Source organism: Leptodactylus fuscus, chromosome 1 (assembly GCF_031893055.1).
Source record: "Leptodactylus fuscus isolate aLepFus1 chromosome 1, aLepFus1.hap2, whole genome shotgun sequence".
Classification (NCBI taxonomy): domain Eukaryota; kingdom Metazoa; phylum Chordata; class Amphibia; order Anura; family Leptodactylidae; genus Leptodactylus; species Leptodactylus fuscus.
In genome coordinates, this window is record NC_134265.1 from 277,591,174 (window position 1) to 277,603,801 (window position 12,628).

Below are 12,628 nucleotides of genomic sequence, written 5' to 3' on the forward strand. Positions count from 1 at the left end.
CAAGCAAAACTGAAAATAAAATCTGTTGCTTGTCATTTAAGGGATTTTCCTACCACCAGACAAAATTAAGGGAATGGCAGGTAAATGAAGGTGAAATAATAAAAAGTAAACATACCTTCCTGTCCTAGGCCCCTTCATCCTTGCTGGAGCTTCCATGGCAGTCCATGGCAGCAGTCTTCTGTTCCAGTACTATAGCAATAATAAGCCTTGGCCCCTGTGTACAGCCAATCACTGATCTCATTGTCATCTCTTCAGAGGTTCTAGTGCTCATTCCTCTGTAGTGATATCACATCCAAACACCCAGAGAGGTCAGACACTGTTGACTAACATTGGAGTGTCCGAACAGAATACTAGAGCCATAGACCAGGAAGATGTGACTGGGACTGCAGGTAAGTATAATTTCTTATATTGTAATGCATTCCCTGCCATTCCCTAAAATTATGTCTGGGGGCTAGGAAACCCCTTTAATACCCCGAATAATACTATTCGAAGCAGTTGTGTCACAGTGCCCTGGATAGCGATTTGTGAAGAATTCTCTGCTCATTGAAAGTTGTTATTGTCACAGTTTGTGATAGTGATTGTTGCTGCAGCATTGAAAACATAAAGGGTGTGTTATACAATGTAGAAAAGCAATTCAGAAAATGACTTGTATTTCTAGCTAGATATGTTCTCGGGAAAGATAGAGGAATATGCAGAAATAACATGTTATCAACTGAAAAAAAGGACTATAAATGGCAATATAACCCTTTCTACTATCTATCTATCTATCTCCTATCTATCTATCTATCTATCTCCTATCTATCTATCTATCTATCTATCTATCTATCATCTATCTATCTATCTATCTATCTATCTATCTCCTATCTATTTATCTAGTACTGATCAACTAAATGCCTGTGCAAGCTGGTGTAAACAATGGTGAACTGCAGTGTGACTCCTTGATATACGGATCTTGTTGTAATGTACCTGTTTTGATGCATCCTCTTAGTTAGTTGTTAGGGTGCTGTTCATTGCACCCATCTTTTTCTTAAGCTGTTGATACAGTAGATGTCTATGTGAAATATAACAATTATATACCGTATCTCCCAACGCTGAGGAACTATTTACATTTTCATCAGTTAGGCCTGTAAAGTCATGTAGGAAAGCTAGTATTTTATGAATGTTTCCCACAAGAAGAGCTGTATTGGTTTTCCTAGGACCAGTGCCGGATTTAGATGAAAAGAGGCCCTAGGCTATTCCACTTATGAGGCCCTTTCACCTCCCATTTTCAAGTTTGTAATTTACATGAGAGATAATAAAATACATCATTACTGTGATATATCAATATGTTAAATAAAACATGTTGTTATTGGTACTAACCTTTATAAAAAATGTGACATGGATAATAAAAAAAAAAAGTCAAGAACACTTATTTGGACATTTATTCTCAGCACCATATATAGTACTTGTAACAATAACTAATCAAACATAACACACAACATTTACAAAGAAACAAAATTCAAATAATCAAAATCTTTGACTACGAAAATAAAATACGCAATAAAAATCTGCATATTTTCTATCAAATTAAATTAAATATATTCAATACATTGAGGATTAAACCAAATTCAATTCAGATAAAATTATTTCATAATTGAAATAGTTTAAGTATGAATTATTATGAATTTTAAGTCTTAAACTAAACCAAAAATGGAACTTTATTCAAACAAAATCCAGATCACAAGAAAGAAAATATCAAATTGTATATCATATTAAATTTTATGTTAATAGTTATTTTATTTAAGAACTGATTCAATCCAAGTATACATTTAAAACAAAATAGTAGATTAGAAGAATTTCTTTCTAAACTTTTTCACACAGAATTTTTCTATAAGTTCATCAAAATCTATTTTTCTGAAGGTCTCATTTTCGATGCACAAAATACTCAAATGAAGACAACCTCGTCTGGGTCATTGTGCTTCTTAATTGATTTTTGATATTTTTAAGTATTGAAAATGACCTTTCTCCAGTACAATTAGTGACTATTAAACTGAGACACAGCCGTAAGATTGATTCCACATTGGGGAAGGCCACTTGAATATTTTCTTTGAATATTATTTTATTCAAGTCTGTATTCGACAATGTGGAATTTTTTGAAGGTTTATGTGTTTGTCTCACATATGTGTGGAAATGAAATAGTTCTTCAGTAAGATTTTGGTTGACATCTTCCATTTCCATATTTTCACTATGAGTTGGTGCAGCAGCCGTGTCCTCACATACAACGTGCTGCATTGCTTCCAATAGAGTAGTACTAGTTGGCACATGCATGTAAGCAGTAATCGGCGTTAGCTTCTATGCCTCATACCCTTATAGCTTCTTTTTCTTGAATTTGCAAGCGCCACTTTAAAATCTTTTACACATTCTTAGATTAGCTGAACAAATACTTTATTGTCGAGAGCGCGATCCTTCGTTGCTGCTCACCGCATCGAATACAAAGTAGAAGAGAGAGTGACTTACGTCAGCTTCCAGTTTTTGTATGTTGCGGGCAAGTTGTTGCTGCCCTCTGGTGGTAGCTCCACCACAATCTTAACCAATACATTTTTATGTTTGTTTATTAGTCATATACGTAGAATTTCTCCTTATTTTCGGCTGTGTTTTAGTGTTCACTGTTTTTAGAATAGTGTAATTTTAATTTTGCTAACAATTTGAATGTAGGCCTCTCAATCTTGAGGCCCTAGGCTGAAGCCTAGTTAGCCTATTGGTAAATCTGGCACTGCCTAGGACACTAGGTCTGGATATGGGATTTATAATTTTCTTTGGTGCTTTATTGTATCATTGTAATTATTATCATATCACATTTTACAGTGAATTTTGTAAATAACTCTGGCCTATACACATGTACTGTATCACTTATCACCTTTAATATTTATTTTGTTTTTTATTACATTGTATTACTGTAAATTTCACATTTTTTTACTTCTGAAATGTTTTTAAATGGATATTCATAAATTTTTATCTTGATGGCTATTCTCAGGATTATTAATCAGACCAGTCTGCCACCCGGCACCTCCACCGACTAGCTGATTGAAGATGTTTATTACTCAGGGGGAGCACTGCAGCTTCTTCACTGTATACCATGCACAGTCCTGTATAAAGCATTGTGCCTGGGTATAGTAACTCAATCTCATTCACTTGAATGGAAGTGAGCTACAGAATGATCCCACTTCAATACTGCAGCCCCTTCAACTGGGTTTTCTGGGTGTTGGGCTCTCACTAATCATATGTTGATACCCTGTCCTTTAAGTGAAATTGCAAACAAAACACTGTAGGGATGTCATAAGTTATCAATAGTAGAACAACAATATATAATCACAATATAAAGGAAAAGTTGCAATAGGTTAAAGGTCAATACAGTTAAACAGTAATAGAAAAACATTAGGTTGTATCAGTAGAGGAGATAAGCTAACATACTTATCGTGCCTTCATGTTTGTGGAGATATGCAAGTATATACTTTATAATCAAAACCAATGCTCTGCCCCTAAACATCCCTCATACATAAGATGCCAAAATGTATGTATGTCTTTCAGACCTTGCCATTTCAGTATCTGATAGGGAATGTAAGGCTTCTATTCTATAATCATATATTCTCCACTTCAACTGGGCACATAAACAACATAGAATTGGTAAGCAAAATGCAAATTAGCAAAATCTATGAAGATCTGGCAGTGCCCAATATACAAAAATATTATTGTCTTGTGCATTTCAGGTGAACACTGGCTTGGTCAAAACTTCCAGCCTACATTAGGTAGATAGAGATATATATTAAAAATTATGGTTGACACCATGCAAACTTTTTTCTGTGTTCAGTCTGCCATGTAACCTTGAATGGCCTGATATTAGCAGGGAGGGTCTGGGCCAGGGACGTAACTAGCAAATAATGCACCTCCCCCACCCCCATGGCATAGTGCTCCCTTTCCTCACACGGTGTAATGTCCAATAGCGGCTTCTCCACACAGTATAATGTCCCATAGCGGCCCCTCCACACGGTATTATGCCTCACAATAACCCCTGCACATGGTATTATGTCCAATAGTGGCCCCTGCATACTGTATTATGTCCCACAGTGGCTCTTGCATACCGTATTATGTTACACAGTGGCCCCTGCACACAGTATTATGCCCCATAGTGGACCACCCACTAACAATTATTATACTCTGGGGTCTTTTCAAACCCCAGAGCATAATAATCAGAGACTCAGGGGAGGTGAGGGAACATAAAAAAACAGTGTTACTTACCTATACTGTGCTCTGGTGCACACCCTGCTGCTTTCAGAACTCCTCAATGTCGTTACATGGGTCAGGCCATAATCGCAAAACATAACGTCTGTCTGTAATGGCACCAAAGAGGCCTGAAGATTGCTGGAAGTCACACTAGAGCACAGGAGAAGTGAGTAACACTGGTTTTTATGTTTTCCAACTTCCCCTGTGCCCCTGATCATTATACTTTGGGGTCTGAAAAGACCCCAGTACTTAGGACACTGGATGGTCTGTTCTAAGACCACTATGCTTTCTTTTTTTGTTTGAAATGTAGATTATGAGCCCCATATAGGGATCACAATGTACTTTTTTTCCCCTATCAGTATGTCTTTGGAGTATGGGAGGAAATCCATGCAAACACGGAGAGAACATACAAACTCCTTACAGATGTTGTTCCTGGCGGGATTGGACCCCAGGACTCCAGCGCTGCAAGACTGCAGTCCTAACCACTGAGCCACCGTGTTGCCCCGCTATGCTTTCTATGATGCTTTTACCACTAATAATTTTATTTGGTGCCCCATGGGTTTCTATTTCCACTCCCTTTGAGCAACTAAATCAGAAACCTCCACCTAAGGATTGATTTTAGATATTTATACAATACTTTTAGGCTGGGGCCCCACGTTGTGAAAAAGTGGCATTATACAGTACCTGAGAAGTAGATGGGATTCTGGCAAATCCCACACATTGCAGAAAAAAATCTGCAGCAGAAATGCTTCAATTTCACAAATATGTGTGGTTTTGCAAATCGCAGCATGTCAATTATATCTACGGAACACTGTGGTTTTCTGTTAGAGGTATAATAGAGGTAGAAAAGTCACAGAGGAAAGTGATGCATTTCCAGCATGTTTTTTTACACAGCGTTTTTTGGCTGCGGCTTGCTAAGTAAGACCTTAACGTTAGACCCTTTTCCAGATCAGCTTTGAATGATTCCATACATAAAGAAATGGCTGCCTTTCTAGGTATGTCTTTGCCTCTAACTACAGCTAACACCTTTATGTGTTCCAACTACAAAGACAATCGATATAATAATCTGATCATGTCCTGGTAACACATGCTAACTTTCCATATCTGGTACTTGTCGGAAGCGTGGATCGATAGAGGGAGTTCTACCTCATATATTCTGGTCATGTCCCCTGATTCAAACCTTTTAGTCAGAGATTAAAGGGGTTGTGGTGTTATGGGCACATCCCCTTTCTTGTGGTTATGGGATGTGTCCGATTGCTGGAGGCCTGACCACTAGATCAGGAGAACGGTGGACCAAAATTTCTCCTAAAGCCTCCTTGTTAATGGAGCACCTGTGCACTTGCATGACCAGCGCTCGTTCACTGCTGTGGGGATGCCGGGACTGTAATCACACAAGGTGCTTCATTCACAAGGAGGCTTTAGGGGGACATCCAGTTCCCCATTGTCCTAATTTCCCTCTTCTTGTGTGTTCCTTAGTCTTCTTGTTGTTCATGCTTGATGATGCACAGAGACGACACATCACTCAACCACTCACGCCTGCAGTTTTGACGTATGAGTAGAAATCTCTCTGGAAATTTACTACAACTTATTATGCATCAGTCCAGGCTCTTTGGCTCACAGAGCATTTCCTGGACTTGATAGGATTGTATCCACTTCTCTGCTGAGAGCAGGACGGACTACGTACCGATCTGCAGCCTCTGATTATAAACAAGAGTGTTCTCATCCAATCCCAGCAAACAAGTATCTTGAATAAGGTGAGGAAACAAACACTACGAATGTTGTGGAATGTTTCATGTGCAATATATTCATAAAGTTGTATTAATATTGCTGTATTGTTGTATATACAGTTGTTGTATTTAAGTAAGTCTGTCCAGTCTACAATGCTTAACAAACTGTTGTGAACAAACCTTTGGGGCTATCAACTAACAAAGCAATGCAGACATAATTATTAGAGATGAGCGAGTAGTATTCGATTGAGTAGGTATTCAATCGAATACTACGGTATTCCAAATACTCGTACTCGATCGAGTACCACTCGCTATTCGAATGGAAAAGTTTGATGCAGAACCAGCGCTGATTGGCCGACTGTATAGCATTCGGCCAATCAACGCTGGTTCTTCTCCTACCTTTAGAAGTCTTCTCTGTGCAGCTTCCCCGTGGCGTCTTCCGGCTCTGAATTCACTCTGCCAGGTATCGGACCTGGGCAGAGCCGACTGCGCATGCCCGCTTGTAGTGCGGACATGTGCAGTCGGCTCTGCCCAGGCCCGATGAATTCAGAGCCGGAAGACGCTGCGGGGACGCTGCACGGAGAAGACTTCTCGGAGGATCCAGCCCGACCCTCACTCATGGACTTGGTAAGTGTAATTTGATCGAACGTTGCCTACCCCTGAAACGAGCATTTTCCCCCCATAGTCTATAATAGGGTTCGATATTCGATTCGAGTAGTCGAATATTGAGGGGCTACTCGATATGAATATTGAATCTGGAACATTTTACTGTTCGCTCATCTCTAATAATTATCTTGCACGGATATTGGGGGCAGGCTAATTTACCAGAAAACTGGCATGTGTTAGACCAGAAATTTACGCCAATCCCGGACTGGCATAGATGTCACCATTGGCACACTGGACCTCCCACGGTGCCTAAGAATTATTCAGAGCCCTGAGCCTCTTAATAAATCGAATACATCTCGCACCAGTAGGGCAATTCATGAAACCTGGGGTAGGAAATGCCAGTCTTAATAAATTCCCTGTGGAGACAAAATAATAAACCTGAATAAGTGTCACATCACGTTTTTTTTTTCTCGTCTGATTAGTAGATCCATTTAATGGATGCAAAAAATGACACAAATGGATATAAGAGATCTATAAAAAAAAAAAAGGATCTGCTTGTGCATGTTTTTTCTGATTGACAAAACGTATAGTATACAACAGATGCAAACAAATCCGTTTTTCTTTTTTTATCTCTTTGTAAACAGATGGTTATCTGTTTGTGTCCGATTCTTGCATCCATTGTTCGTGTCCATTAAACGGACGTAAAATACTTGATATGAGTTGACTCTTACGCTACATTCACTTGACAGTGAAAACTGGCCTTGTGACTTCTGTATTTTTAAGAGCAGCAGTATTTACCGTATTTTTCGGACTATAAGACGCACTTATTTTCCCCCAAATTTGGGGGTAAAAGAAGGGTGCGTCTTATAGGCCGAATGTGGCTGCCCGACATCCGCTGTAATAGAGAGGCGGAAGCCGGCAAGTGATAGACGCCATTACAGGTGCCGGGGCCTGCGACATCGCTGCGCTCCTCTGCCCTGCATGAAGCCAGCAGCGGGAGGAGTGATGCTATTCCGCTCCTCCATCCCCCCGCCGCTGGCTTCATGCAGGGCAGAGGAGCGCAGCGATGTCTCAGGCCCCGGCGTCTATCCCTCCCCGGCATCCGCCTCTCTAGTACAGCGTACAGCGGATGCCGGGTCAGTATCGGTGGCCCCTTCTCCCCCGGGGCCGGTCCCCACCGGCCCCATACCTCTAAAGTTGCAGGCCGGCTCCTGCGCGGCGATATCGCAGAAGCCGACCTGTTCGGGTGAGAGCCAGGGGCCTAATGAGGCTCCCAGGCCTGTCACTGCTATATATTAGTATTGCGGCTGGGTCTATGACCAGCCGTAATACTAATAGACAGAATGTCCCATAGACGGCAATACAGTTGTATTGCCGTCTATGGGACTTGCAATCAAGTGACCGCAGGCTCAAGCCCCGGGGGGGGAATAAAATAGTAAAAAAAAAAAAAAAAAAAAAGCTTTAAAAATATATAATAAAAATATGAAATAAATAAAAGTTCTAAATCACCTCCTGTCCCTAGAATATATATATAAAAGTAGAAAATCATATATCATAAACCACCGTTTTTTTTTTCAATAAAAGGTGATCTAAGCAATAGATATTCCCCAAAATGGTAAACTAAAAAGTACACCTGGCCCCTCAAAAAAAACACTCTATGCATCCCTGTACAGCTGCAGGGTCACCTGTCAATGTGGCCTTGCAGCTGTTGCAAAACTACAACTCCCATATATTAAATATTTTACCAGTTTTTGCTTCAAAAATTTTTTTCCCTATTTTCCTCCTCTAAAACCTAGGTGCGTCCTTCACTGCCAGTGAATGGGAACTATTCACATGACTATTATTTTAATGGTCAGATTTCATGGACTGTCAAATTATAGGCCAAGTCATTTCATGGATCCCTCAATACACCTGAAACAGGTGCCTCGGGTGCAAGACATATGTGAAAAATTGACTTTGTTCATGGCCGTTTTGCACCTCTTTCATGTGCATCAAAATATTACCGCATACCTTTGCTTTTAAAAACCTAATTTTGGGCAAAAGTGGATCTTAGTACCTGCATTCTTCTGATATATGTATTATGATGTACAGTATACGCTGCTTCTGGGAAGTGAACAAAGTATTTCAGACTGTACAGCATGTCTTCTAATGAGAACAGACTTCTGAGAGGAAAGGAACTAAAGGCCATGTTCAATTATTCTGGCCTCTTACATGACTTGCACATGTAAGTCTTAACAGCTTTGTATATTGAACCATTTGCAGAACACTGAGAAAGATGACAAATAGTCACGAATGATTAAATGAGTACAGGCTTCACATGCAGGAAATAATTAAAACCTCTTGACATTTACTAGAAAACCCTGTGTCCACAGGGAAGACATGATAGAGGGCTTGTCTTTATATGAAGATTAACTCCTGATGTTTCAGCCACTTCCATATAATATACAAGTTAAGAGGAGAAATATATTCATAAAAATTTGCAAACCATGATAAGACAGAGAGCCACTGTGCTGCAACTTTATATGGACCCTATTACTCATACCTCCCAAACATCCCGAATTCAGTGAGACAGCCCTGGATTCTGGGTCCTATCCGCTGTCCCGGTGAATGGGAGGTATGTCGTGGTTTCAACTCACCTGCGTCCAGAGGACGCAAATGAGTTAGATACAATGATGAAGCAGAAGCTGTCCATAGACAGCTCCTGCCTGACCACTCTGTGTGAAGCACATCCCTGTGTACTCCTGTCCCTGGGAGCTGTAGGCACGATATGATGATGTCACTCATATCACGTCTTCAACTCCATGAACCCTACGGGAGAAGAGACTTCACAGAGCAGCAGGGGAGCGAGGAGAGATCAGTATCAGTGTTTGTATTGTTAAACTTTTGGGGCAAATGGAGGGGTGACATTAAACTGGGGACAGATGAAGGGGGGCATTAAACTGTGAGACGATGGAGAGGAGACATTACACTGGTGGAAGATGGAGGAGAGACATTAAACCAGGGGCAGATGAAGGGGTACATTAAACTGGGGGGCAGATGGAGGGGGACATTAAACTAGGGGCAGATGAAATGGAGACATTAAACTGGGGGCAGATGAAATGGAGACATTAAACTGGGGGCAAATGAAGGGGGTCATTAAACTGGGGGCAGATGAAGGATGTACATTAAACTGGGGGCAGATGAAAAGGAGACATTTGATGGACTCCTTCTATGAACTCTGCACTTTAGTTCCTTCCAAAGATCTATTAGATTCATGTCAAGTGATCGGCTTGCCAATTCTAGCAGCTTTATTTTCTTTCTCTGAAACCAATTGAGAGTTCCCTTGGCTGTGTATTTGGGATTATTGTGTTGCTGAAATGTCTGCTCTTATTTCATCTACATCATCCTGGTAGTTTGCAGCAGATTTTTGTCAAAAATATCTCAGTACATTTGTCCATTCATCCTTCATTCAATTATGTGAATTTTGCCTGTGCCGTATGCCAAAAAACGACCCATAACTATGATGTTCCCACCTCCAAACTTCACTAGTGGTCTGGTCTTTTGAGGTAATTTGAAGAGCCTTTGGCCAGCATACAGTGGGGAAAATAAGTATTTCATACACTATATCAAATACTTACTGTATCAGAACAATTCTTTTTGTTCAGCAATGGAGTCTTGTGTGGTGATCCTGTATATAGGCCATGGGGGTTGAGCACATTACCTATTGTTTTCTTTAAAATAATTGTACCTATTGATTCCAGTTCTTTCTGTAGCTCTCCACAGGTTGTCCTTGGCTTATGGACAACTCTTCTAATAATTCTTTTTACTCCTCTCTCTAAAATTTTGTGGGGAGTGCCCATGGCCGGTTTATGGTGAAATGTTGTTCTTTCCACTTCTGCATTATCTCGAAGACAAAAAGGAATATAGACACCGAGCAAACCGTAGTGTAGTAATTCTCTCAGAGATTGGTTTAAGTGACAGGGGAATGGCGCTCACCTTAACAGGTTGTGAGCCCAAGTCACAACTTCGAAATAACAGTATGAGACACCCACAAGGCTTCTCTTCGACTGGAGCAGCAACGTTCCTAACACCAACACGGGCGTCGAATTATGCAATTAAAAGGACCAACGAACCAGATTCGATCGTAAATCCGGTAATGAGGAACTGCGCTCTTCTCAATGATTGGATAATATGGTTTTATTACTCAACGAACTCACACACAACGCGTTTCGGGCGTCAAACCACGCCCTTCTTCAGGTGTAATAGTTACTTTACCGCTGGGAAGATGGAAGGGCGTGGTTTGACGCCCGAAACGCGTTGTGTGTGAGTTCGTTGAGTAATAAAACCGTATTATCCAATCATTGAGAAGAGCGCAGTTCCTCATTACCGGATTTACGATCGAATCCGGTTCGTTGGTCCTTTTAATTGCACTTCTGCATTATGGCTCCAACAGTGCTCACTGGAACCTTCAATAGTTTTGGAATTTTTTTCCTCTAACCAATGCCATGTTTTACAGCAAAGGTCTTGAGTTGGGTTGAGTCGATCTTGAGATTTCAGGATTGTTTTTAAAATCCGATTTCCGATCATTTTCCATTCTAACCCGATCCCAATTCCGATCCTAATGCAAGTCAATGGGATTTTTTTTAATAATTGAAGATCGAATTTTAAAAACGATCCTATTTACTATACAGCATGGAATCCAAAAATTGAACGCTTTAATTTTTAGACTCCACGCTGTGTAGTGATTAAAAAAAAATCCTCTGGCTACTTAGTCCCCCTTGGTTTCCACTTACCTGCACAGATCGCTGACACTGCCCGATGTTCTCGCTCCTCTTCTCGCTCATTTATAGGCCTTCTGAGCGCCATGCACGCCCCCGCCTCTCAGGCTAGTGTTAGAGATGCTGAGAGAAGGCAGGGCTTTTTGCCTCACTCACGTCTCCATTCCCAGTACCCGCCCACACTCTCCTAAGCCACAAGCCCCGCCTTCTTCCTAGGTCTGTATGAGAGAGAACCGGACCGAGTAGAACGGGGAGCGTCAGCGGATCTGTGCAGGTAAGTGTTAGCTACTAGAGATGTTAGCTAGTTAGCTAGGAAAAGCTAATTTATGAGCAAGTACTATTTGAAACTGCCATTTCGAATAGCACGCTCCCATTAGAATGAATGGATGCAGCTGGCGCGCAGGGGGTTAAGTGGCTAGATACAGGCTGTGTGCCGCTGCATCCATTCATTCCTATGAGAGTGTGCTATTCGAAACGGCAGTTTCGAATAGTACTCGCTCAATTCTATTTAGCTTTTCCCACAATGCTTGGCCAGTAGCAAAGCATTGTGGGAAATAACCTCGATCCTGCCTAAAAAGATCGGGATCGGAATTCCGATCGCAATCGTGAAATTTGCTCGATCGCCGATTGGAATCCGATCTTTTCTGATCCTGATCACTCAACCCTAGTCTTGAGGTTTTAGCCATCATGAGATGTTTCTTCTGCAGCAGCTCAGTAATGAGACGCCTTTTTATAGACAGGTGAACCAGATGATATTATTTGTCACTAAGTGGCAGGATTGCTTTCTAATGTCTGATAGATTTCAGTTCGTGTCATGACTTTCCTTTTTTTTTTTTTTTTTTCTTTTTTTCTTCATGTGTTCAATACTTTATTCCTGTGTTATTTCTCATTATTACACATAACTTCATTTATGGACATCTGTGGTTTGATGTCTTTGCCTGTGTGGATTGGTTGGGTTGTTACCAACATCTGGTGTGAATCTCATGTCAATAGCACCTTTAGCAATATATTTACTTAGTAAATTGGTGACGTGTTCCATACTTATTTTGCCCACTATGTATATATATACAGTGTAGGACTGGGGTAGTGTATTAATTCGGGAAATATACATGCAAATATTACATGACACTTGCCCTCGGATTCAAATGTGAACAACATAAATGTATTTTCCAATAGAAGATTGTCGGTTAGCCCTTTCCTTGCCGGGCCCTTGGCTCTGCTTGTCTCTGTCCTTGGGCCGTCTCAGTAGTCTTGTGCTTTACCCTTACCTTGAACTAG

At 40.8% G+C, this 12,628-nt stretch overlaps 1 protein-coding gene across 2 annotated transcripts in view; it reads left to right on the plus strand.

Moving 5' to 3' along the window:
- The first annotated feature begins 350 nt into the window (after positions 1–350).
- The window catches only part of IL15 (interleukin 15), an 89,075-nt gene continuing 76,797 nt past the window's right edge, over positions 351–12,628 (plus strand). The window contains exon 1 of one of the 2 annotated variants that reach the window (XM_075257873.1): positions 351–389. The gene's annotated coding sequence lies outside the window, so the exon portion shown is untranslated. Of the gene's footprint in view, positions 390–5,953; positions 6,015–12,628 lie in introns of those variants that run through there. The other variant, XM_075257881.1, reaches the window with a different exon arrangement.